Genomic DNA, 25,342 nt, shown 5'->3' with positions numbered 1-25,342 from the left:
TTAGAAAATGTAGTGAAAATAATCACTTATCTATAAAGAAAACTTTTTTTGGTTTGTCTGTATTTCTTTTGTCAGTCACAGTTTTGAGCCTCACTAAGCCATTTTAACTGCAGATAATTGGGTTGAGGCGTGATGCAGTGAAGTTCAAAATGTAGTAGAATTTCACAAAGCTGTAATATCACCACTGGCTTCATACACTGAATTCTAATTATCTCATCATGAACTTTAAAAAAGAGAATGTTTTAATGGCTTTAAACCTCCATAAGATGTGTGTGTCTCTGTGTGTATATACATGTATGAGTGTGTGTGCATGAGATAGACGTATGCATGCATGGGGGGGGGGGGGGGGGGTTGTATGCAGACACCCACCATCACCACACACAGACATGTGAATGCGGCTTGTGTCTGGTCTGGCCTCTTTACCTAGCTCTGCTGCCGAGGCTCACGCTGTGCTCTCCCTCTATCCCCTAATATCCTGGAGGCATTTTTCTCATTATCAAATATTGTTTGATGTCTTTGTTTCTTGATGATTAACCATGGTCACCAAACACTGGTCTGGATTGTTTAAAATTTAATTTTGGGGCTCTGAAGTACCTGCAGAGGGGCTGACTGGTGGGGACACCCGTATTTTATGTATGCTATTTTTCACGCTGAAATGCAAGAGGACACACATTGAAAAACACAATAAATCCTGGAGGAGAATCATTAGTGGAATACTAGTGGTTTTTATGACCATTGTTATTCAACTCGGAATTGAGATGCAGTAAATTATTCTGTTTATTATGGTTTTATGGATTCAGTCCAGTTTTCAGAATAATTATGTTGTTCCTCATTATGCATAAATAAAACAACTCTCTATATACTTTTCTATCTATTTAAACATGTAAATGCTACAAATTAACACTGTAAATATTTAGTTTTCAACTGTAGCAATTTGTTCGTTTTTCAAAATGATTTTTATTTGCGCATCTTTTGCTGATTATTTGCGTTTAGATTGCACTAATCATGTATACATTTCTCTGGTAATTTGAACATCATAAAGACAAACATCTTGCCTTACGAATGTAAGATTTATGATGGAATCGACATTGTAAGCAAACAAATAGGGAAACAACACTCTCCCCTAATGTCAGCATGTCAAAACTATATTGAATACTTGAAATATCTGTGTATCTAAGGCTGAATAGCAGCCATTGTATTGGTCTAATGATATTATCCTCTGAAATTTGGAGTGAAAGAAAAATGGCAGAAATGAGCAGTACCATTGTCTGTCCCATTTTATTTAAACAAATTGCAAGAGCAGAGAGACACAAACTGAGAGAGAGAACGAGCATGGGAGAGGGAAAGAGACAAAAAGAGAGCGAGAGTGCTCTGTAAATGAAAGGTTATGCGTCGTCCCATGTGTTTGTATTGTCAATAACTGAAGAAGGCTGTCAAGAAAGTGGGGAGATAAAGGTCAATAACTCAGGCAAATGTGTTTGTATTTGTACACTCCTGCTGATAGCATAGCAAACGTCAGGGCCCGTGTCTGACACCCCACAACAATAACACAAATAGTGGGGCTAGCACTAGAATAGTCATTATTATTGTTGGCGCTGGAAATGAGAGGGAACCTCAGCACATGGCTGTGACAGCCGGCACAGTGTCACTCAAACGTCACTCCATAGTGAAACACGCCGGAGATCAGAAAAGGCGATGAGAAAGTGTAAACACAAAGAGATTATGCTGGTGGATGATTTTGATATTTGCCTTATTTTCATGTCTCTGAATAAATATGATCGTTACCATGTTGTTTTGGAAGCACTTTAGATTAATGTAAATATTGGAATAATTAGGCATGCATAACCCTTCCCCTTGAAAATAAAGTTGTTAAAATTTTATTTTATTTATTAATCTATGAGTTTTCACTCAGTCTTGCTCATCAGGCAAACATTTTGACTACAACATTTTGACTAAAGTGAAAAGTGGTAGCTGGGAATTTTTCCCTTTTTTTCCCTCATAAAATGATTGGATTTTCCATTTAAGTAAATAGAATTTGCAAGACTTATTTTTGCCACGCACGAGGTTAAGCTGTAAAATCTAAAAGCTTAATTTATTTTTCATGATTCCTATACATGCTCAAGTGTTATTTTATTCCGGAGCCATTTAGTGTATCTCTCTGTGGCCTTGAGTGTAATAAATGTGCAATTAACAGACTTAACTAATTCATGAGGAAGCATTGTGAAACTAACGAAGGGCATAACTACTGTACAGACGCTGCTGTCATTGGTGAATTTTGTTATTGTTCTGCTTTTAATTGCTGGAGAAGGAGGAGGAGGAGGAGGGGGAGGAGGCAGCATGTTTTGAATATACGTCCTTGGTTACCATAGCAAAAAAACACTGGCTCCCTCGTGACAGTTATATGTAACGTCAGAGGTACATGGAGGTGTTAACTTCTCTGGTTTAACTAGTTACCAAACAAATGACCCTTTTTAACGTGCAACACAAAGAGAACAGATATAAGTAGCAATGCCTCAAGTAACAGCATGAAATCCTCTGGCCATTCATCTTGATCTGTGGTCAAAGAAAAGGTCCCTGTATTTTTGTGTCTCATTAACACACAGGCTTCCTTTTTAATACCAGATATAATGTCTGCTATTTTAACTGTTGTCACTGTGGAATTAGCATTAATTTGTATGGTTCTTTCTTTAGGAAACTTCAATAATTAAAGCTATAAATAATTTTTATGGTAAATAAAAAAATACTGCTTAAAATTTGTTCTTCTCATTCTGTGCTTGACGTATATTTAGGTGTATACCTGAGAAGCTTGTATTCCGTGGAATCATAAGCACACAAGCCTGCAAAATTTGCAAACGTTGTCCTTTTGTTGTGAGCAGATGAAGCAAAATGTACTTTTAGTAAGTATATAAAGCCCATAGGGGAAAGCGGATCCCTCTCCCTCTGTCACCCTCTCCCCAGTCAGTTTGTTTGTTGGCTGCGGAGCCTCGTAGTGGTTTACATTACATATGATTATGTAAATCTGGAGCTGTTCCTGTGCATTATGGGCCAACGCGTTGTCAAGATCTTTTCTAAAGCAGTCAAGTAGCTATTTCTGAATTCTTTTATTATCTGGGATTGCAACAAAGAAAGTCTTTTGTTCACTGTTTGCCGCACACACTCACATGCATACACTAACACACACACGCGCACTGCTCCTGCTGCCGTCCATGACTTACTACTGTCCCCTAGTGGTGCTCAACTCCACAGTCTCTCTTTACTCTCCATTTCCCTCAACTTTCCACTCTTCCATTCACCTGACTTCCCCCTGTCTTTGTCCCACTCCCCCTCTGTGTGCCTTCTCTCTGCCTTATCACGCTCAAACATTTAAAGGGTTGATTTGTTGTATTGTATGACAGAGAGCTCCGATTATGCGTTGCTGTGTCCACAGTGGCTTTGCCTTCAATGGAGGGCTCAAACTGTGTCAACAAAAACAGGAACCCTGATGTTTTGTGGCTATTGTGAGGCCAGAGCTCGTGTCAATAAGGTATTGTTTAGCCAGAGTGTCACACCGAAACTGCAGCGAGAATGTTATCAGACCTGTGGAAAAAGGGTGTGCGCATAATAGTGCTAAAATGTAAGTATGATTGTTTGGACAAGCCCAACACAAATGCACACAGGGAGCAGCTTTGGAGCCTTGTCACCTCCCCACACTATTTTGTTTTAGAGAGATACACAACATGCACTTTTATGAAACAAAAACCTTTTTGGATCTGTGTTTTTTTTTTATCCCATTCTATAATTACTCCTCGATTATTTATTCTTTTTAGAATATTTTTAGTAAGGTCAAAAGAGTACTCTCTTATCACTGAGCTGATCCTCCATCATGCTTAATAGTATGCATTTTTGTACTTTTTGTTTTCCTTTCCTGATCACTGTTATTCCAGCCCTAATTGGTGTGATAACCCCGAACAGTGCTAATAAACAATAGGGTAAAAGGGTCAGTCTTCACTGGCAGCGCACGGACACACACACAGTCAAGTCACTCATGTCAAATGACCAATTATACAGGTTATAGAAGATGGCACCTCCGTCTCCAGTGCCCCGTCCCTCCTGGGATAGCTCTCCAACGAGAGGGCTATCACTCAAACCCAAACCACATTCATTCATTAGCCTGTTAAGATGGGCATCAATTATTCATTAAGAAGGTGGCCAGTGGATTATTTCTGTCAGCACTTGGCTTATTGTATCAAAGGTTGATTATGGCTTGGTTGATTTAGTATGCAGCATTGTCTGAGTGATCAATCAACCAAATATAATGAAACGTTCTTAAATAACAATAAATATGAATTTTAAATGTCACTTTGTGGAAAAACATTTTATTTCGATCAATCTAGTTCTAAACTTTGTTTAGAAATTTCATATCAGCATGATTGCTTATTTTAATAATATTTGTTTAGACTGAAGTGCACCGCAGCATTAACTTACTGCGAGTGCATTGATCTGATTTCCCGCATCGTTATTACTCACCATGATTCAACCAACCTTAAACTTAACATATCGTATGATGTGATGTCTTCTTGATTTATGAGTAAAATATGCTCACCACCTTGCCTTTATTATTCCTGTCCCTCACTAACAATCTTGTGCTCACCCCCTTTTTTTCCCCATGGCATCATCCCAAAAATTCACACTCACACCACTCTGTAAAATCTTTTATTAGAATGTTAAAAAGTCCTGTGGGGATTTTATTTTAGAGAAACTCTCTGAGAGGGGAACTAGTAAAATAGTCGCGATCAACTGGAGGACTGACAAAGCCTTAGCTGAGATTGCAAGCGTGGATTAATACAGTCCATTGTTTCCTGTATACAAATTCCACCGTAGACTTAAATTGCTACTTACATGTATTACATGTATAATATAGGTAAAATAGTTTTGCACATTTTTTAAATATTGAAGATAAGTTTCTCTTAAGAAGAAGAAGAAAATATACTTTATTTATCTACTTTTTATACTGCTATCACTAAAAAAGTCAGTTTGAATGATAAAATAATGTTTGTCAAGTAAGAGGCTTAAAAAGTGTTCTCATTATCATGTCCATGTTGAAGACCTGAAGGATGGTTGTCTTTACTTCCTCCTTCCTCTTTCCTCTTTCCTTCCTCCTCATCGTAAAGACAGTTTGTCGGTCCACATTTTTTCATAAAACCCTTTGATTACGTGTCACAGAAATGCGTGCACATTAACCTACTTTTCTCCTTCCTTTGACCCACAGGATACCTTTTTGAAAACATGAACAAGCAAAGTGCCATTTAAGCAAACAGGTTGAGAGTAAGGCAATGTTTTAGCAAATACATATGGAGTGTTTAGAAGATTAGCATCCTGTTACAACACATAGCAGCGCACTTCAGTGTCATGTTTGCAGGGATTTCCGACTTCAGAAAAGTTGTCAGAGCAGCAGATATGCCATGTAAATATACACCATGTAAACAATTATTTTCTTCTTTATCAAAAAACATTTTTGTACACTTTTTCCATTTGTTTTTACTTACTTGCCTTTTTCATTGGGCTATATAATGTGTAAAAGTGTGTGTGTATTTTTATCTAAGGAATAAAAACAGTATGTCCATTTTCTTATAACTAGGGTTTTTTAAATAGAAATTTAAATTAATTTCCTATCAACAGATAAAAATATCTAGTGGAAGTCCACATATTGTCCTGTTTTTAGAATGTATGTATGTGCGTACTGTATGTACACACACATGGGTACCTGTATACACACATGCTCAGAATATTAGATCACTGATCTTGGTGTATTTTACCCCAGCCTTTCCTCCCTTCACCAATCCCTGCATGTGCTAAAAAAAATCATGGGTGTGTCTGTGTTTTCAGAGTCATAATGAGGGATAAACAATGTGACGAGGTGACAGAGCGCAGACCTTAGACTTGGCCCTCGGCTTTGAGCCACGGCAGGCCTTTACACGTGATGCAATGACAGCTCTTTGAGATGGCTGGGAAATGAATTCTTGCTCAGTGTAAAGAAACTATTCATAACAGCTTTGCGTAAGAAAACATTAACAATTTTTCATATGGATCAAAGTGGCCATCTGGTTAAATTCACACAGGCCATACCTTATTTATGCAACTCCTTTACTACTCTCGATGGATTAGTTTCATTTTTTGTCTTCCTTTTTCCCTGAGGTTCCCTCAGGTTTGTCCAGCACTTGCAGAGTGAGACTCTCTCAAGAATGTGTCTAATTTAGTGGCTAAGAGGCAGATTTATACCTGTGCTAGTTATGGAGAGGGTTGCTCCCTCGAGAAGCCCAATGACTGTTTACGGGCGGCCCGACAATGCCTTAGCAGATGATGAAGCACCTGCCAGAGTTCCCCCATGTCGGTTCCATCCTTTTCTGTGTGTCTGCTTGCCTTTCTTCCTCTCGCTTTCTTTCTTCTTTCACTCTTCCTTCCTTCTTCCTTTCTCAGCCTTCTCTCCTTCCTCACTCCTTCTTGCCCTTTCTCGCTTTGTTTCTTTTCTCAGCAGAGCCACATCACCTTCAGTTACCATGGAGTTGTGCATTTTACAACCATTCCCACTGCTCTCCCCAGAGTACACCCATCTACTTACTCCGTCTACCACTGAGGATAAGAGTTTTCATCTCACATCACACACACACACACACACACACACACACACACACACATACACATACACCAGTGAACAAAACTGTGGTCAGGTTTTGTTTATGACAGGGAAAGGCAATATCGAGATTGTTTCAGAGTAGTGTCATCACGTGAAATGTATCGCTGTCAGGAGTATGTTTTTATACGTCTAGGCCCTTGCCTGAAGCCATTTTGGGAAACAGAAAATATCATATCGTATGACCTCCTCTGGTATAAAAGTAAACTATCAGTTGTAAATCCGATACACAACTACAGTAGTGTGTGCGAAGAGGAAGGGAAGTGAGTTCTCCTGTTTGTATCTGGACTCAAGCAGAATAACAGCTACTTGGTGAATGGGAAAATAAAATAGTGACCATGCATTTCACTTTATGTGAAACTGTGATTTCTGCTCTTTTACTGTTTGTTTGTTTGTTTGTTTGTTTGTTTGTTTTTAATCAAGGAAACTGATCTATCAGTAAACCATTTTGTCTGGATTTTGAAAGATCATTTAAAAACTTCTTACAAGAAGACACAAGAGAAATATTTTAATTTCCCACAAGTAGAAATAAAAACACTAAATGCGTACTATTACATATGTAATTCTCCTGTATTTCAACTTGCAAAGGGTTTAATTTTATTTATTTTGGTTGCCTCAAATTGTATGTTTCCTGTAGTAAAACCTTATAAAGAATTTATAAATCTCCATATACATTACTTATGTCTCTCCTTATGTCACTTGAGTATTAAATCATCAAGCGTTGACCAATTCTTGGTCACAGCGCTGCAATTTGAGTTCTTCATTCTCTTCAATATCCAGGCTACATTATACTCAATGGGCCGTAACTCATTAATGTATGTGGTATGATTTTGCACCTGTAATTAAGTGTCAGTTTATAAACACACAAACACTAATAATACCCAGAGCTTTTCTGGGAGAGCCTGGTGGTGGCAATAGCCCATCCATCAATGTCCCTAATGAGGCTCCATATAGACAAGTCAAGGGAGGCTTCCTGGGCCGTTCAGTCTTATTTTTCATGTTCACTATGATAACCACCCAAATCCCTGGTAAGATGATATCAACCAAGATAGGGAAGATGTTAATGTGTGTGTGGTTTTGTGTGTAAGCCTGCATACTTATATCTTGTGTGTGGATTAGGGGTCCTGTTCAAAATTCCCATTAACCTCACTGCCATTTTAGTGTTGGTGATGTTAATCAAAACCAGCACCATTAAGTGTGAGGTGCTTAATATGGCTTCTGTTTTCAATGTCGCCATTAATAATATGATGCAGAGAGGCCAACTTGAGGAGCTAATGAGGTGTCACAGGTCATTTAGACCAATCAGAAGCCACCACAGGACATTAGCTAAACAAAGGCCTTGGCTCTGCTACAGTGGGCTACTGGGACAACACAGTAAGGGAGAACATAGTTAGAGCAACAATAACATACTTTTTAAGCTCAGGCAAGCTGACACCAGAACGAGTAGATCCTTCTCTTTGTAGAGACCTTGTTTATTTATGGTCTCTGCAAAGCCAACATTCTCCACTGAAGTTCTTATGCAGCTTATGAGTGATAATCCTCTTCCTGTTTATTTGAATTATAGATCGCCATCTCTCTCTCTTGCTCTCTTAGATCGCAGAAGCAAAAAGCACAGAATGTGGTCGACTTGTTTAACTAACAAATACATCTACAATTTCAGAAGCTGTGGCCCTCACTGCCGGACCGATTTCAGGGTCCACATCGTCATCGCACCAGGGCTGAGACAAGGTTTGTACTGGGCCCGGGATCCTGCAGGGATGGGAGGACGTTTTGCAACACAACATTTACAGTCTCATTGAGAGCGCTGATGATACATTTGAGGGACTTGTGAGAGCAGAGGTCAATGTTCCTGATAGCTAAAGTGCCCATAAACCGTATATCTCTGCCTGGGCATATCATGTATCTGGCACACGGAAGGAAAGTGAAAGAAGTTTATAATCTTTTTATAAAATGACCGTCACCAAGTGCTCTCATGAACATCAGTTTGAAAGACAGTTGTTAATTAGTTTTCATTTCTGCAAAGAGCTGCATGTCGCTATTATGTTTTTAAAACTGTTGTCCGTTCAGTCAAGTAATCGATCCTGATTCAGTGATAAATGTGTTTCTTACTTAAATAAGTGGCTAAGCAGGAGAAGAATTTTACAGTAGTAATAAGAAAACCCAACAATGGATAAAAAATGCAGTTACATAGTAACTGACAATAATGCGATGTGAAATGGCCTTTCCTTTTCTCTTTACTGAATGTGATTGTATAGTACTCTCCTGAGACCCCAAAATATGTTATATCTGTTCTGAGACTTGATGATTCTAAATGTTCACATCCACCCAGTGATCAGTGTGCGTTAATGTAACTATAACAAGAGACCACTCTTGAAATACTTTTAGACTCCTTGATATTTTCTTCTGTGTGTCAGTATGAAAGTAGCAGCAGTCAGCGTGTCAGCGGGTAATGACAGAGGAAGTGACGTCTGACAACTGTGGCCTGCCGCTGTGGTTGTTTTTTTCAGAGCACAAGGAGGTGGCCACATCTGAACACTAATGGAGAAGGAGAAAATGGCCGTGTCAGTCCTGTCAACGTATTATGTTTTAAACCTAGACAGTTGTTGTCGCTCTTGCAGGCCCATAATTTTATGCCATTAAAAGTGCCAAAGGGGGAAAGAGTGAGGGAAGAAGGAAGGGAGGGAAGAAGGAAGGGAGGGAGGTGGGCTCTGAAGTAAAAGCAGTTGTAGGATTTTTCTACCTCTTGTTCACTTCATGCCTGATTCCCTGCCACTATTTTGCTGGAAACATTTGGCATTTCTTGAAAGCTTAAAGACTAGTTGGGGCTTTAAAGTGATCATAAAGTCAATCATGTTGGCTTGAATTACCCAGCAATCTCTGTCAGTTAGTCCCCTCTCAGCCGCTACACCATGAGATGTGCGTGGGAGTGGGGTGTAGACGTGTGTGCATACATGTGTGATTCTCTGTGTGCATTAACGCACATACTGTACATGTGTATGAGAATACAAGTGAAAAGTGGGAGAGGACTCATTTTCATGCCTAACTGCTTTAAAGGTGAGATATGCAACTCCAAATCCAATACACGTCTTTTTGCCAAATTCAGTGAATATCTCCTCATGGTCAGCTAGCTGTCCGTTTTCTGTGTGCGCTGAAAAACAATAAAGTGTTTGTGCACAGCCCTGGCTCTAAAGTGGAAACAAACGAAGTGGCTCGGGCCGAGTTACCACTAGTCCAGCCATGATTTGTTTGTTAGATAACGTTAAATGACTTGTCCATGGACATTTAGCTTACTTTCTAGTTTGCCAAGATATGTTGCTGTTGTTGATGTTTGCTATTGTGGAGCTGGTTTGCTGGCTCTGGTAAATCATCTTGCAGCAGCAATTGTAGCAACAGTTAGCTAACCTACAACTTCGGTAACATCAGTGACATTACTTGCTGTGCTCCAGAATCGCATACCCCACTTTTAAAACCAGCAAAATTGTTGACTACTTTTAAAAGTGGAGATTTAAAAGAGACCGTGGGGCCAAATTATAATGCCCTGCAGGTCCGAAAAACTCTGACACTTCTTTATGAATTCACTAATCGAAAAATGTTGGTGGGAATTACTGTCACTTGTTCTGATTTGTATGCATGACAACCTTTTTCATCTCAAAGAATACTAGACCCCACAAGGTCTTTACATTATGAGCAAACATTTGCAATTATGATGAACTCAGCCAGCTTATCTCAAAAGGAACAGGTTCTTACTGATGGACAAGTAGACGTTTTAATGAAATAAACTGCTTTGAGCTGATGAAATAAAGATTGTGCCACCTCGGGGCACACTCAGATTAAATTATCAAGATGACTGCATGCATGCCGCTCCCATTAACTCAGGTATAGTAACAGCCTAATTACACTGCACTTGTTCTATTTAGTATTTGTAAGTACTTTATACAGTGGATGATGCTTGCTAACACACTCCTCCTCTGTGCTTTTCCCCCCTATGATGGTTGAAGGCCTCACAGATCTTCTTTTACTCCATTCAGAGGGATGAACTAATGTTGAAACCATGTGTTGTCCCTAGACGCTGAGCGAGTAGACACTGTGATGCGTGCAGTTTTATGCTTGCAGATAAACATGGGCCCAATGGCTTGTCAGAAGCCTGTGGAAGGAGCCCAGAGTCCTCTGCGTTAAAACAATGTTGGTGTTGGGGCGAGAGGGACTGTGACTGGCAATGGGAAACACCTGTGCTGGGGTGAGCAGCCGGGCAGTATGCTGGGGTTGGGGGGTTACCCTTTTGGAAGAGGAAAGGAAGGCAAGAGGGAGATATAAAGCCAGCTGTAAAGGCCACTACATCCTCGCCATTTGCTGCTGAGAAGGTCTAAGGAAATTAGTTACAGTAATGTCTTGACTGTTGCCCCTTACATTTTAACACACATATGCTGTCAGTATAGAGTCCGAGCCTGAGGCTCAACCTGAAAGGCTATATGTGTTCAGGCATATGCAGATACATTAGCTGAGACCTTCCGAATTTTAGCTTTTGGTATGGTGAATTCATAAATATGACTTCAGTATTCAGGTGTTTTTCCCATCAGTGTTTTTGTGCTGATTCTATCTATCCTCCAACATTTTCTGATATCATGACATTTAAACAAAGGCATACTTTTCCCCTTGTCATAATATTTTAGTAAAGGTTTGGCTCTGCGGTGACAATTGTAGGACTTATTTTTTCAATTTAGTCTCTCTCTGTATGTGATAGCACATTCCAGGAGTAACTACAGCCACATAGGATACAAGGCTCCTGGCATCCATAAGGCTGTGGCAGCATTTTAGACTATCTCTACACTAAGGAATAAGTGTTTTTCTCTCCAGTGTTCTGACTTTTTGTTGGCTTGCATGGTTTTAGTACATTTTTATTGGAAACATTTTAACCTTCTAGCAATCCCAGTAGCTTATAAAACTTTTTAAGGTGAAAGGGTAATTACTTTCATCATTCATGTCAAAATGTGCTGAAAATGCCTCTGCTTTTCAGTAATGCTCTTTAGATATACATGTATCAATACAAAAACATTAATTAATTAATTTCTGTATAGCAACAAAAAAGGGTTTAAACTGTATAAAGGCAATTTATGCAAGTTTTATGGGTTTTAAAATAATACCCAGCTATGCAAAGGTGTGCATAGAGTATAAACATGCAAATCCCAAATGAAACCAAGAATACACAACACAGCACACATTTTTACAGGCAAACATCTTACCCTGCTGTATATCCATCAGCCTCTCCTCAGCGGCCCAGCGCTCCACCCTCAAGTGAGGTTGATCATTCCATATCCTGCTTCTCTATCCTGAGGTGCCTGCTGTCAATTTATCAGACTCTTCCTTTTAATTTCATACTTTCCACAGTGTAAGCATCCATCTCCGCTGTCTGCAGCACCGTTAGAGGGTTCAGAGCATAGGGGTGTGAAACAGGCTGATGTGTAGCCCACAACTGACAGGGAGAAGCGGGTTATGATGGAGTAATGATCTTGTGAATAAAAAGCAGAATACTGTACACATAGTTGGAGTCCTCTCTGAACATTTTCCATATTCTAGTCTATATGGAGTGTTTTCTAGTATGTGTGGTTATTAAATATTGATTAGATTTCCCTGTACACTTTTGAATCAGAATCCAAAAAACTCTCTTTTAAGTCTAAATTCCACAGTGGATAATATATAACAGTCTAAATTTGTGCGTCAGAGAGTGAGTAATACGCTGATAATATGCCCTAATGTCACAGATATCATTTAGTTTAGATTGATAATATGGTACTTACAAATCAGTTGTATAAAAACTCGAATTTTGGAAAAGTGTAATTGAGCAAAATATACAGTAATTTAATGGATATTACAGCATGTGTGCTCTGACGTGACATTTACAGTAGTACTTGTTGAATTTGGCAGTCAAACATATAATCTGAAGTATTCATATATATATCAATAAATCAGATGTATTTTGGGAATCATGCATGCAATCTGTAGATTATATACATGTTAAACTCCAATTGGCTTCATTGCTCTTCATTTGACACATCTGGAATTTGAAAATAAAGTAAATTTGTATGAGATTTGACACATAAACTATCATTAAATTTAATCTTAATTTAGGACTCCCAAACCTTCTTTCTGTAGTCCTCTCCTCATCCCCTCTTTCCTGATATTTCTCCCCCCCATCCCTCTCTGTGTCTTACAAAATTAATTACTGTATGTTTTATTTTATGAAGGTGTCAGGATGAAATGATGAATGGCTTGTAATATCAAAAGATTAAAGGCACAATGCAATGAAGGACGCACTGCTTACACTGTGGCAGTGCTTGCAGACACATGTACACACACACACACACACACTCACGGTCTCTGGGGCCATTGATATTTGGTTTCATATTTGATATTAACTTACTGGAGGAGCGAGTATAGTCGCAATGTCATTATAAGTGGTAGGGGGGCATAATAGAAGTGAACTTTTCAAAAAAGGTCCTTATAATTGCAGCATGGGCCTTTCTTGATAAAATTCCATATTGATATGTACACTGGTCCCCTCATTATGGACACAGATGAAAAAGAGCATTTCAGCATTCTTTAATGAGCACAGTACCAGTGAAGGTCATCTTAATGGGGTTCAACTAGCTGTTGGGAGCCAGAGGTAATATTCTAATGAGAAAGAGCCACTACACCACTTCTAATTCTGTAATTGCACCCATGGATGCAATTTTATTGTTGCCTGTGCCGTGGTATTGAAGTCCTTTGTTGTCATTTGCAACATTGCTTGTCCTCTCTGGTCTGGTTTGGCGGTCCAGCCCAAGCTCAGTACTTGCATACGCATACAATGTCATTACCATATTTCAAATCCACTTCACACACCATCCAGTGTTTATTGGAAGCTACAGTTTATTCATTGCTTACTTATGGGTGGAGGGATATCAGAACCACCTAGCAAAAGGAATGAATATTAACCCTAGTACACAACAGTGTGGCAAAACAAAGACAGAAGGAATGTTTTGTGTGCATTTGTGCATGTGTTGGCTGTGTTTGCTTGTGCATGTGTTGATTTTGAGTTTGCCTGAGTACATGTGTGTGTCCAAAAAACATCTTAATGCCTGAGGCTGTTTCTCTTCTGAATCTCAGCCTATTCCTTAGAATAACATGAACTTTTGCATATTGCAATTATAAAGTGTATTTCTTAACTTCTTATTTGTTGCTTTGCAAAAACTGTACATTGAGATTCATTTTTATGATATTAAAAGAATTTACCATTGCAATTTACCATTGCAATTTACCATTGCGCTTTTATAACATTGTCGAAGTCATGATAGACAGTTTCATGAATTGATTAAGCAGAACTAAAGATATCAGCATTTTAATTACATCCATACTCCTCCCTTGTCAAAACCTGGTGCTACCCACAATGCAACTTGACCAACAACAGTTTGGTCAGAGATTTGGGTGTGAGATTTTTCAACAGTAGTCATTCAGATAACTCCTTCTGCTTCAGCCAGCAGAGTGTAGATTTAAGGGTGTCATTCACAAATGACATGCAGTTTCAATAGTTTATATAGAAATGTAACAAAATCCAAATATGTTTTTGATGAAAATTGCAAATACTTTTAAGTACATGTATTTGTGGATTTAAAGTTTGTTTATTAATATTGAGACTGACTGAGATCTGACTCCATATACAGATGGCATGTGACAACCATCTGCATTTGCAAGGTGGCCCTTTCTCCATAACAACCTTCACATTAGCTCTTCACTCAGATGAGAAACAGAGCAGTGTGTACTGTACCTCTGGCACCACCTGTGTGCACACTAACTTACAGTAGCTTTTGGTCAAGTTGCAGTGTTGCAATGGGTTAATGGCTTGAGACAGTCATAATTTCTGAAACACTGAGTGAGTTAATCTCAGCTGCACAGCACTGTAAATAGGTTCTGTAATAGATAGATTTTTCTGATTAGCATTGTAAAGCAGCAGATTCAGATTGTACGTGTTGATAGTACCATAAGTCCAATAGAAAGAATGTGATAGATAGAAAAATCTGCTCTATGAACAAAAAAGGGGTGAAGCATAAACTAAAACAGGCTTCGAGATTTCTCCCTCCCTCTTCCTCTCTGCACTTATTCCCTCTTTGTAGGTCATGTCAGTTTAAACAAATATTTTCACCATGACTTGTATGCACATGGGAGATGCACAACAGAACCAATGGTTAAAGGTCATACAGCTTTTTCCCTTTTTGGACACAAAAAAAATGTTCAAAGTCACGAATCATCAACATTCGACTTCCCATCCCAAACTGTTTCAATTCAAGACAATGATGAAAAAGATGTAACCTAAACTTATAGAGTGAAAGCTTAGGGGCATATACTCTTTGGGGAATTAAAATGAGCAATTTGTCAAATTCCATTCAAAGCACTGAAGTGTAGATGAATATCAATCTGAAATAGGAGAGTGCAGAAGAGTGAACCAGCTCCATGTGATTCAGGCGGCTGTGTAAAAGTATGAGGGAGTTTTAAAGGTGATAAAAAAAAGGCACGGCAGTGAATATCATCTTGTAGATAAGACAGCCACCCTGCTTTCCACGGGCTACATCCGTTTTATCGCATCTGGCAGCGAATTAAGGCACGTGTGGGGGAAAAAAAAGGACGATTGAAAATGAAACCCGGGGCTAAGACCGCATTCAGCCTGACTGCTTTCTTCCTTCAACACTGACATTAGGCTTTCATTCTCACATGAGATCCTCTGATGATGATGACGAACCATAAAAAATGATATAGCTCAATAAAAGTACAAAAAGGCGCAAGTTCATAAAGAGGACCTGAGGGCCATGTTAGGTTTGGTCCGTGCCAATGCATTTCTTCTCCCTCTGCTGGCTTTTAGAGATGATTACCTTGGATATTTATAGATGAAACATTTTTTGATTTGAGGGAGTTAGTGTGGCTGGATGTTTGTGTCTGCTGGCTCTTGCGAGGCTGCACATATACAATGCAGTGGGTTTTCTCTTGCCATTACTAAAGATCTATGACCTGTTATTTATTAAAAATTGGAATAATGTTGTATTGCTGTCATCACTGTCATCATAAATAGCACTGGAAAAAAACCTGCTGTGATATAAGAGGGATGACAGAATTGGAAAACTGACTGATATTGACAATCTCATTGTAAGAACAAATTAGACGGTTGTTGGAGTTTTCTTGGTCACCTTGAAAGTCCACATTGGATTCAGTCAAAGTCCAGAACGTACAAATGGGTCATATGCCTTCATATATCATAATGAGGCCGTGCCAATACATTGAGTTTTGTGTCAATACATTGTGGAAAATCAACTGTTATCTGCAGCCAAGAAACAACAGCAACATATCGGACCTCTCTAATACTTTACACTCATTGATTCTTTCATCCTCTGCTCTCTATTGAAAGAGTGCAGACTGGAGAAGGCAAGCTCTGGTGAGCACCAGCTCCCTCCTCTTCAGGCAGTGTGTGATGTGACTTGAGCCGTGTGATCTCCATGAGAGAAAACCCCGATGCATACAGGAAATAATCAGGGCAACACAGGCAGGGTTCAGAGGAATGCAAATATTTTCAGAGTGCTTAAAAAACAATACCACATGCACGCACGCCGCCAAATACTAACACCCCCCCCCCCCCCCCCCCCACACACACACACACACACACACACACACACACACTTAACCACAATACATACCCACACATACATCACACAACAGAGGAACAAAATAAAACAACAACCAGCCCCCTGACAAAACTCTCCCCAAGTGCATTTGCATAAAACATTAAGCTTAACAAAATGATTACACCTGACAAGTTGAGTTGGAGGAAGAACATCGCCGGTGGCAGCCGGTTACTTGCAGATCCTGCAATCATTCTCTCGTCAAGCAACTGTTTCATGGCCGCCTTTGTAGGCACTGTCATGCCGCTGCATCGTGATTAATCCTTCCCTTTTGTTTTTCTTTTCTCCCTTCCACCCCTCTCAGTCCCTCCCACAAATCCAATAAGTTGCCCTTAAATCAGGTTACCCTGCACCTTGCAGATAGGAGTATTGTGATGGATATGCCAAAATGCATGCCAGGCAGCATGTTTTTGTGCGAAAGCACTATGAAATTGTACTGCTGTGATTCTGCATTATGGTGCTAAGTGTTTGTCTTGTAATGCAATTAAATGTGCATGTAAGCCGCCCCCACACTCCCCAAACTATTGTGTGCTGTATTTAATAATTTTATATACGCTCTTTTGTGACATTGCCATTTAACCCGAGGTAAAATAGAATAATTTAGAGGAGTATTAAAAGGATAACTTTAGAGTGTTTTCCATAGAAAACACAAGCTGGATCATTTTAGAAAAAAAAAGATGACTATCAAAACATTAATATCCTTCTCACTCATATAAGCCTGCTGAAAATTCCTAGCTCTGCGTACTTTGCTGAAGGATAGCTTGCAGATAAAGAAAGAGAGAGATTATTGCCTCCTTTCATTTCTGCCCCCCTGGCAGCGGTAGGTATGGTAATATGGTTTTTGAATATTTGCAAGCATAAACTTAAGAAATGAGTGCTGATAAGGAGTGACAGCAACAGAGGCAGCAGAGATCTTCAGCATGACAGGCGATGTCAAAAACCCCGGTGACGCTGTCACTGTGACAAACTTTTCAAAAGAACAATGCACACACACACACCGTTATTGAAGTGAGCTGCTGCAAGTCTCTGACAGTGTTGTCCCAGCAGTTAAAAAATGGAAACATCACCTAATTATGCACGCCATATTTTTTCTCTGAATACTTAAGCCTACAAACTTTCAACGTATGTCAATATACTTTGCAGAGCGCCTGGGTGTACAGGCACAGCACAGGCACATTGGTAGAATCAAAGATTTATAGCCGAGACTCGTCCTGTGTAATAATAGATTCAGTTCAGAAAAATAATTCAAATACAATATTGGAACTGTTAAATCCCAAATATTTTTCGACCAAAAAAATAAGAAAATGATTTTATCCCCAGCTTGCACTGTTTATGACCTTAACCTGACATTAACCTCCTCAAGAGCAGGTGTCTGTCTGACATGCAGGTTCTGTTATTGAGTTTTACTCCTCTTTTAATCTTAGCTGTACTTTTATTAGTAACTCTGCAGACCCTGTCACGTCTGCGAGAAGTCGTGAGGATCATTACTTTCAAAAAGAACCAGCTGGCCCATTGTTTAGGCTTTGCCAGCTGTGTCTATTTTCATAACCCATTTTCCTTTTGTTCTGCTACACCTCCCTATAAAAGTACAGAGACAGGAAGACAGAGTTGTATTTCACCATTTTCATGAACTCTTACCCTTACGATAGCCTAATGCTCAACGCTTCACCGTCGGTGTGTATGCCTGCATGTGAGTCTGTATGTGTGTCAGTGTGCATGTGCGAGTGACTTTGAGGAGGAAGGCGAGGTATGTAATCACCTAATCCAAACATACACTCGGGGAATCTCATTACTGGACCTAACAGTTCCATTTGAACCTTATCTGGTTTCAATCAGCTGCCTCTCGTTTGGAGAAAGGTGCAGAAACTTGATTCCTTTTGTCTAGAAGTCTCTGCTATCAGGGGTCTCCTGTTTGTCTTGTCTATCACCATCTTTTACAGCTAACGGTATTTTAAATTCTCCATCAGCGCTGAGGAGAGCAACTTCAGTGGCAGTAAAAAGCTGCTTCTCATCATCCAACTTGCAAGTAGCAGTATGTGACATCAGGGGGTTTGTATGTGCAGAATGGACGGCTGCCATGGGGAACTCCCGCTAACCCCACACCCTCTCACACTAACCCCAGTTCTTCCCCAGCCACCCGCTCCCACAGCCCCCCATCCACATGCAAACGGACATTAAAACGAAACCTGACCCTGGTCCTGGAATCTGTAAGGTACTGGGTTTTTTCCCCCTTCTTTTCTTTTTTCCTAAACAGGGAATCCTGCAGCGTGTGTGTGTGTGTGTGTGTGTGTGTGTGTGTGTGTGTGTGTGTGTGTGTGTGTGTGCAACGTTAGGATAGTCAAGAGGGGGGTCAAAGAAAGGTGAGCAAGAAGCGACGTCAACCACTGCGAGTGAACTGTCTCAGGAATCCCCAGATTAAAAAGCTCCAGAAGGTTGAGAGTCGAAGATAATCACAGGATCTGGAATTCACAATAACAAACTGGCCATATATCTACCTGTCTCCGGCCTTCCTCCCCGAGACGGCCACAGGGTCAACCAAATGGCTGCATTCCATCAACAGCTTTTTTTTTCTCCTGCTGGGCTCCCAATGAAGTGTCTGGAAATATCAAATATGGCCTCTGAAGCTAAACGTTTAACTCTTCTATCTCTTTCTTTACCTACCAACCCAGCATTCTCACTTGTGCTTTTCGAGCACTGGGAGTCTAAGTTAATATGAAAGGGTCACTTTATCCAACTGTGCTTAGAGTTTTGAAAAGGGACTGAACCTGATACTGAAGGGCTGGATCTTAGCCTCATGATTAATGTAGGATTTTAAGGTAGATGCAACCAAGACCCCACCACTACAGCCTCACAACTGTGACTCCAGCTAAGGGCTCGGGGCTGCAGCATAGGGGCTGAGGTTAGAGGTCTGGAGCTTTGTGGCTGGGGTTAGAGAGCTTCCTCTGAGACTTAAGTTGGAGCCACGGGCTCTGTGGCTGTAGCGATTTCTGGGTTGAATTAACAGTTCAGCAGGAGAGCTGTGAGTAGTGTCTGGAGGGGGCTGTTGAGGTCTGGTGGAGGGTCTAGTAGGGCAGGTATGATTTACATAGCTGTGAGAGAGTCCAGGATCTAAGTCTGCCCAGACCCTTCCCCAGGGAATCTTGTTGAAGGAGGTGCTGCATTGTGATACATGTGTGATTTATGTTCTCCATGTATTCTTCCTTCCATTGCCTGACAACTTCATTATTTATTTCTGTTTGTTGTGATTATTTGCTTTAGCGCATTTACAGATACTGTATATTGCGTAGACTGGGTTGCAGCCCAGAGATTTGACTGTGTGCCTGTCTTTTCTTCAGATCCGTTCTCTGTAGAGGTGAGTCTTTGTTGTTGCCCGTGTACCCGTCTAGACACTGAGGATAATTTGTCCCTTTGCTTCCTCCTCTGGTTCCTCCTCTGGTTGCTCCGTTCTCAGCAAGGGAAATTACCTTACAAAGAGGGCAAGGGTTGCCGATTGAAAGTAAGTTATTTCGTCAGTGTAAAGTGTAGTAAATAGCCCGAGGTTAGGAGAAAATAATGATATACAGTCCTGTCCAGAGGGAGACTACAACATGAGACACAATCAGACCCTTGCAGAAAACTTTCTGAAATGCTTTCAGAGGATATATTTCATCATGTTAGATTACTACTGTGGATAGCACCACTACTGGATGGTTATATCATATTCATATCCTGGTGCGGAGTCTCAAAGCATTGTGAACCAGCATTCCTTAAGCGTAGTGCATGGGGTTTAGGACTGCAGGGTATATCTAAATTCAGCTATTGATTAACGTTGCAGCAGAAAAAACAAAAAGGAAAGCCCCCTGTAAAGACATCACCATCTGCAGTTACACAGTAGACTGTTTAATTCCCCCCCTCACTGCTGCATTCAAATTATTTGCCTTCGCAGTCGAAAATCGAAGGGTTGTAAAAATTGACTTCCTGTACAGGCAGAGAGAAATAAATTTCAGCAGTATTGACAGCAGCAAAGCAGAAAAGCTATTGCCCAGCATTTAATTATTGAAGACATTGATCAACAAAGTGATTTATTTGCTGTGGTTCGGTTAAAAGGCCTAATTGAGTCACAGTGTTCTGTAAAAGGCTTTTATTTGTTCATTTGGTCTGGATCAGATGGCATGATAACCTACAGTCGGAAAGTAGGAACACATTTTAGTTTGAATGAATGCATTTAATGAAGTCTTTTGAAAGTAGAATTTAATTTAGGTACATTAACAAAAAAAGTAAAAATGACAGGCTTGTTATTGATTATAGAGGCGGAGATAGGACGAGAGAGAAGAAAGAGAGAGAGCAGGCTTCAGAAATAAAAATATAAACAATTGTGCAGATGATATTTATAATGTCAATGCAAGCACATAGCTGCTAGAATTAACATAAACAGTAATCTAGATATACCCTCATTCAATAGTGCAAAATATGCATAGAATCAATGCAGATGTCCCTATAAAATCACTCATCTGTTCCCAAAACCTTCAGTGATGACAGCCTATCTAATGTGCTACAGTAGAGGGGGACCTGCAGGTCTCCGGCTATTAAGCTGCAGTCCTCCGCCTCCCCCTTGATCATTCACTTTCATTAATAAGCAGGGAGCTTGATCTATCAGACACTTGCATGGTATCCCTGTGGAAGGAATGTATTTTAGGATGAACAATGTTAGACTCTGGGGATGCAAATGTTGTTGATGTATTTCCCTTACAGAGTTTATGGTCAGTTAATACATCCAGAGGGATTCGGAGATATTTTTTATTTTACAAACAGCATCCTTGTGGATGCATCCTTATGCAAGTTATACGCTATGTAGAGAAAATCATTTGAAATGTTCATAATGCAAAAAAAAGTTTTGTCCATTTAGGTAAAAGTAGCATTTTCTGCAGGTGTTCTGTAGGTGTATGGGGAATATAAAGAGTGGTGTTGGGCAGACTGCTCCTTCTGTCTTCTGCCTCTCTGTCAATCCTAAACCTGTGGCTGACAGCAGCAACATACACAGGGAGGAGAAAGGAGGAGCAGGGAGCAGGATGTTTTCATCAGAATATGTCTCTTAACTCCACAACCGGTGAGCGGTCTAATGATCTCACTTTAGACGGAGATGGGAATGTCGGGATTAATGGCATTCCAAGAGGAGGATTGGAGCTCCACATTGTGTCCCCGGCACAGTTTGAGACTGGAGGGAAGAGTCAGACAGCAGGACTGGAAGAAATTATGAGATAAAGAGAGAGAGAAAGGTGAAGGAGGGGTGGTGTCAGAGAAAGAAACCACGGGGGGAAAAGGAAAAGTGGGTTCATTTTCTGGATAGATAGATCAGATGAAATGGAACCATGCGTCAGAATGAAGGCAGCTGTGCTTTTGGCAAAGGCTTTCTTGGCGCACACAAGCGCATGAGTGCACACATGCTCCTCATCCCCTCACACATGGAGGTAAAGGGATCTTCACGGACAGGTGAGGGTTAGCTTTAGTATTAGCTCTGTGCTGCAAGCCTGGATGAGCTCAGCCATTGATTTCTCCTTCATTCTTCCTCTCCGGGGCTTTAGCCAAGGGAGCAGAGTTTAGCAGGCCCTCAAGGCATGGAGCCATCTAAGCAGCACTAAGTCCTGGAACTGCTTCAGATTACCTGCTGTGTTCTTTGCCAGACAACGCTGTGTGTCTGCGCTTGTGTTTGTGTGTACGCTGTTTGCTCAATGCAGGTTTGCTATAATTCATGTCATTATGAGATTACTTAAAACTGCACCTGAATGCTGGACATCATGCACATTATGGGTTTCCATTACTTTTATAAGATCTGTAATCTTAGTTTACCAGTGCAGCTATATATATTAGCATTTAGCACAGGTTTATTTATTAATTATTTTTATTATTATTTATTTATTAATTATTAATTATTGTGTGTGTAAAGACTATTGAAAGATAGGTGAAGATATATATATATATTTTGAGCTCAAAATGAGACCCTAACCCTTTAAATAGACACCGTATAAGGAATTGGTTTGAAATGGAAAATGATGCCCAAGAATTGGCTTTCTCTTACATTTGTCTCTTACACAACAGTAGGATTTTTGTTCAGTCTTGCAGAGAGCAAGGCACGGTCCAACCAGTCCTGGAACAAAAATAAACTGTTATCCTTGGAAGTGTCTTTACTGTACTTAGTCACACACGCATTTATCATGAGGTTATAAATCTTTGTGAGTGAAGGTTGTTAATGACTTCGAGAGACAGTGGTGGAAGTGCTCTGTCTCCTCTGTTAGATGGGTTGTGATTCTAGTTGCAAAAGACAGAGGCTGTGGCTGGGATAGTACTTTACCTGGCCCAGGACTCCCCTGGGCTCACTATAGTGGAACGCTCTGTAGACTGGGGGCCCTGGCCTCATGCTGGGCCTGTCTGCATCCAGCAGTTTATGGAGACGCCGCATATAGACTGACACTTACAGTTTGATGTCTGCTAGCGGCCTCTTTTACCTTCCTGTTTGAGAGTGTAGCTATCTCTGTCTTTATTTGTTTAACTCTTTCTTTAAGCCTCTTACCCTCTCTTTCTTTATCACTTTCTATTTCCATCTGTTATTTTGTTTTAGAAACTTAAGAGATGGGTAGAGCTGGCTGTGCACCTTTAGGCTAAAGAGTGTTTCCTTGGTCTGCATGATTTCAGTCAGGAAACACTAAACACCGGTGGGCAGAAATATCAATGTGTGGTGGAGTTGTTTAATATTTCCTTTCCTCTGTAGATATGGACACGAGGGAAATATCCATCTCCTGGGATCCTGACCCCATAGGAACTATCTGTATTCCAGACGGAACTCAAACAATGACGTTTGCACTGGGTCAGAGGACTATGTGTAGTGCTGGGTCACTTCCAAGACATCAGCCCTAACCTTTCAGGGCCTCAGACCTTAGTCCATTTTTAGTGGTGAGTGCAAGGAAAATAAGCATCACCAGCAGTTTGTCTTTTTACTGTCTTGCATCATTTCCTGCCTCCCCCTCGCTTTTGATCATACTCTCTCCCATTCTGCTCGAACACACGCTCATGCGCAAACAAACCTGCACCATCCTCCGACTCCTCCGTCTTTCCTCTGTCCAGCCAGCCCTAATGAGTCTTTCAGCTGAGCGATGATAGACTTGTATTTATTCTCCAGGCCGATAATTTTAGGGAGTGCATCTACACTCTCAGTGCCTGGGGCCCATGCCAGGGACAGATCAACCCTAGGCAGTGAGAGGAATATGGAAATAGTTTTTCAACAACCACCTCCTCCCTGCCCAATTTTTCTTTACAGTAAATATACATACTACATAAGTATGACTTCATTCTCCCTCAGGCATTGTCACTACTTGAATTTTTTCAAAAACAATTTACCCTCAACATACAATTACGCACACACACAGCTAATCCTTTTAGCTCATAACATACAGACAATGGACTAACTCCAAGCAGAAGCCTGAGGCTAGGACTTCATACCTCCCAGCTCAGTAAACAAGGAAAAAATGACCAAAAAAAGACAACACCATATAAATGTTTCTGCCTGTCATGGAGTCAGGTTCAAGTGCACCAGCAGTTATTTGCACGTGCGTATAAACTTCAAAGTTAACAGTGAGTGGCTGTGTTTTGGGGTGAGAGACCCCCGGCATGATGGAGAGCGCTGGGCTGGGGGTAGACGGAGCAGTACTGTGAGATAAATCTACCATGCCGCACATGAGCTCATTAATTCAACATTTCAGTCCATGTGGATGAGACAGGGAGGGCCTATCCAAACACTGTCCCTCCGCAGCAGGGCCCTGAGCACTCTGAAGCACTCTCTATTTACTGTAGGCCTGTGTTTGGGCTTGTGCCATGTAACACTTTGACCCAGCGAGAGGAGATTGTTGAGACTTGTATCCAAGAAGGGAAACAGTAAGCTATTGTGAGTCTGAGCACAACAAGGTTTGGTTTTGGTGGGCTTTTTCTTAACTTACTGACATGTAGTGATGGAACATGAAAACAAAATGTAAGCCGAATCATACAGAGCTTACCTTTAAGCTCTTACATTTTACAAAAGTTTTTAAAACTTTCGATTCTCACAGCATATGTTGGTTGTTTTTTCAGTTGTTGCATGTGGCTAAAGGCTATTTTTTGCTACATGAAAAAATGGGTAAAATACTAAGTGATTGCAAAGAAAGCCTATCCCAGGCCACCCTTACCCTCTTTTGGACACACACCAATACATCTGACCCAACACTTTAGATTCCACTATTGCTCCCAAATATCCCCCTTGTGTTGACATTAGATCTGAAGGATCAGTGTCTCCCCGGGGCAGATGGTCTTTGGGGAGGAGTAATACAGTTCCCTGGATGCCTGGATTTGTGCTGGAACACGCAGGACGAATCAGAGCACCTGTGTTCGTTTGGACATAGCTGTGCACATCACATGATCTGTCTGAGGCGGGACAGGGAGTAGTAGTAGTAATATTCTAACTGACCTCGTGTCCTCCAAGGAAAAGACTCATCCATCTCTGCCTCCACTTACCTCTAAGATGACCTCATCAACCATATTTGATGTTTTCTGTTAAATATTTTGTCTGAAACTGTCAATTACTGACATCATCTTCATTATGTTGTTAAAAGTATAACTTTAAAACATTATTTATTTCAATAAACTAACTTTCTGGGAGTTTCTCATTCTAATGCTGCAGCACCCAAAAGCCTTTACTCTGTGTACCTGCCTATGCTTCTATTCAGAAGTTATTAATTATGAATAATGCTTACTTCTTTGCTTGGGGCTACAGTTCATTGTGGGTGAATAGGCACAACATCATAGCCCAGACATCTTTATAATGGTTTCATATCTCCATTTGGACAATCTTCAGGTCACAAGGCTTGAAGATATCAGCCTCACTACTCTTCCATCAGAGTGATACCACATGCTGTAGCTGGTCTTTAGGTCTGGGAAATATTATTTTGAGGCGAAGCACATGTATACT

The 25,342-nt window shown here is 40.4% G+C and overlaps 1 long non-coding RNA gene across 3 annotated transcripts in view; it reads left to right on the top strand.

Moving 5' to 3' along the window:
- The window catches only part of LOC119910645, a 28,715-nt gene extending 3,701 nt beyond the window's left edge, over positions 1 to 25,014 (top strand). For 2 of the 3 annotated variants that reach the window (XR_005445666.1, XR_005445667.1), the window contains exon 4: positions 8,331 to 9,049. This is a non-coding gene — a long non-coding RNA (uncharacterized LOC119910645). Of the gene's footprint in view, positions 1 to 8,330; positions 9,050 to 23,116 lie in introns of those variants that run through there. The other variant, XR_005445668.1, reaches the window with a different exon arrangement.
- The last annotated feature ends 328 nt before the right edge of the window (positions 25,015 to 25,342 follow it).

This window comes from Micropterus salmoides, unplaced genomic scaffold (genome assembly GCF_014851395.1).
Source record: "Micropterus salmoides isolate LMB-PRFRI ecotype aquatic unplaced genomic scaffold, ASM1485139v1 Ms_hic_scaffold_19, whole genome shotgun sequence".
Taxonomy (NCBI): domain Eukaryota; kingdom Metazoa; phylum Chordata; class Actinopteri; order Centrarchiformes; family Centrarchidae; genus Micropterus; species Micropterus salmoides.
This window is presented reverse-complemented; position numbering and strand designations above follow the sequence as displayed.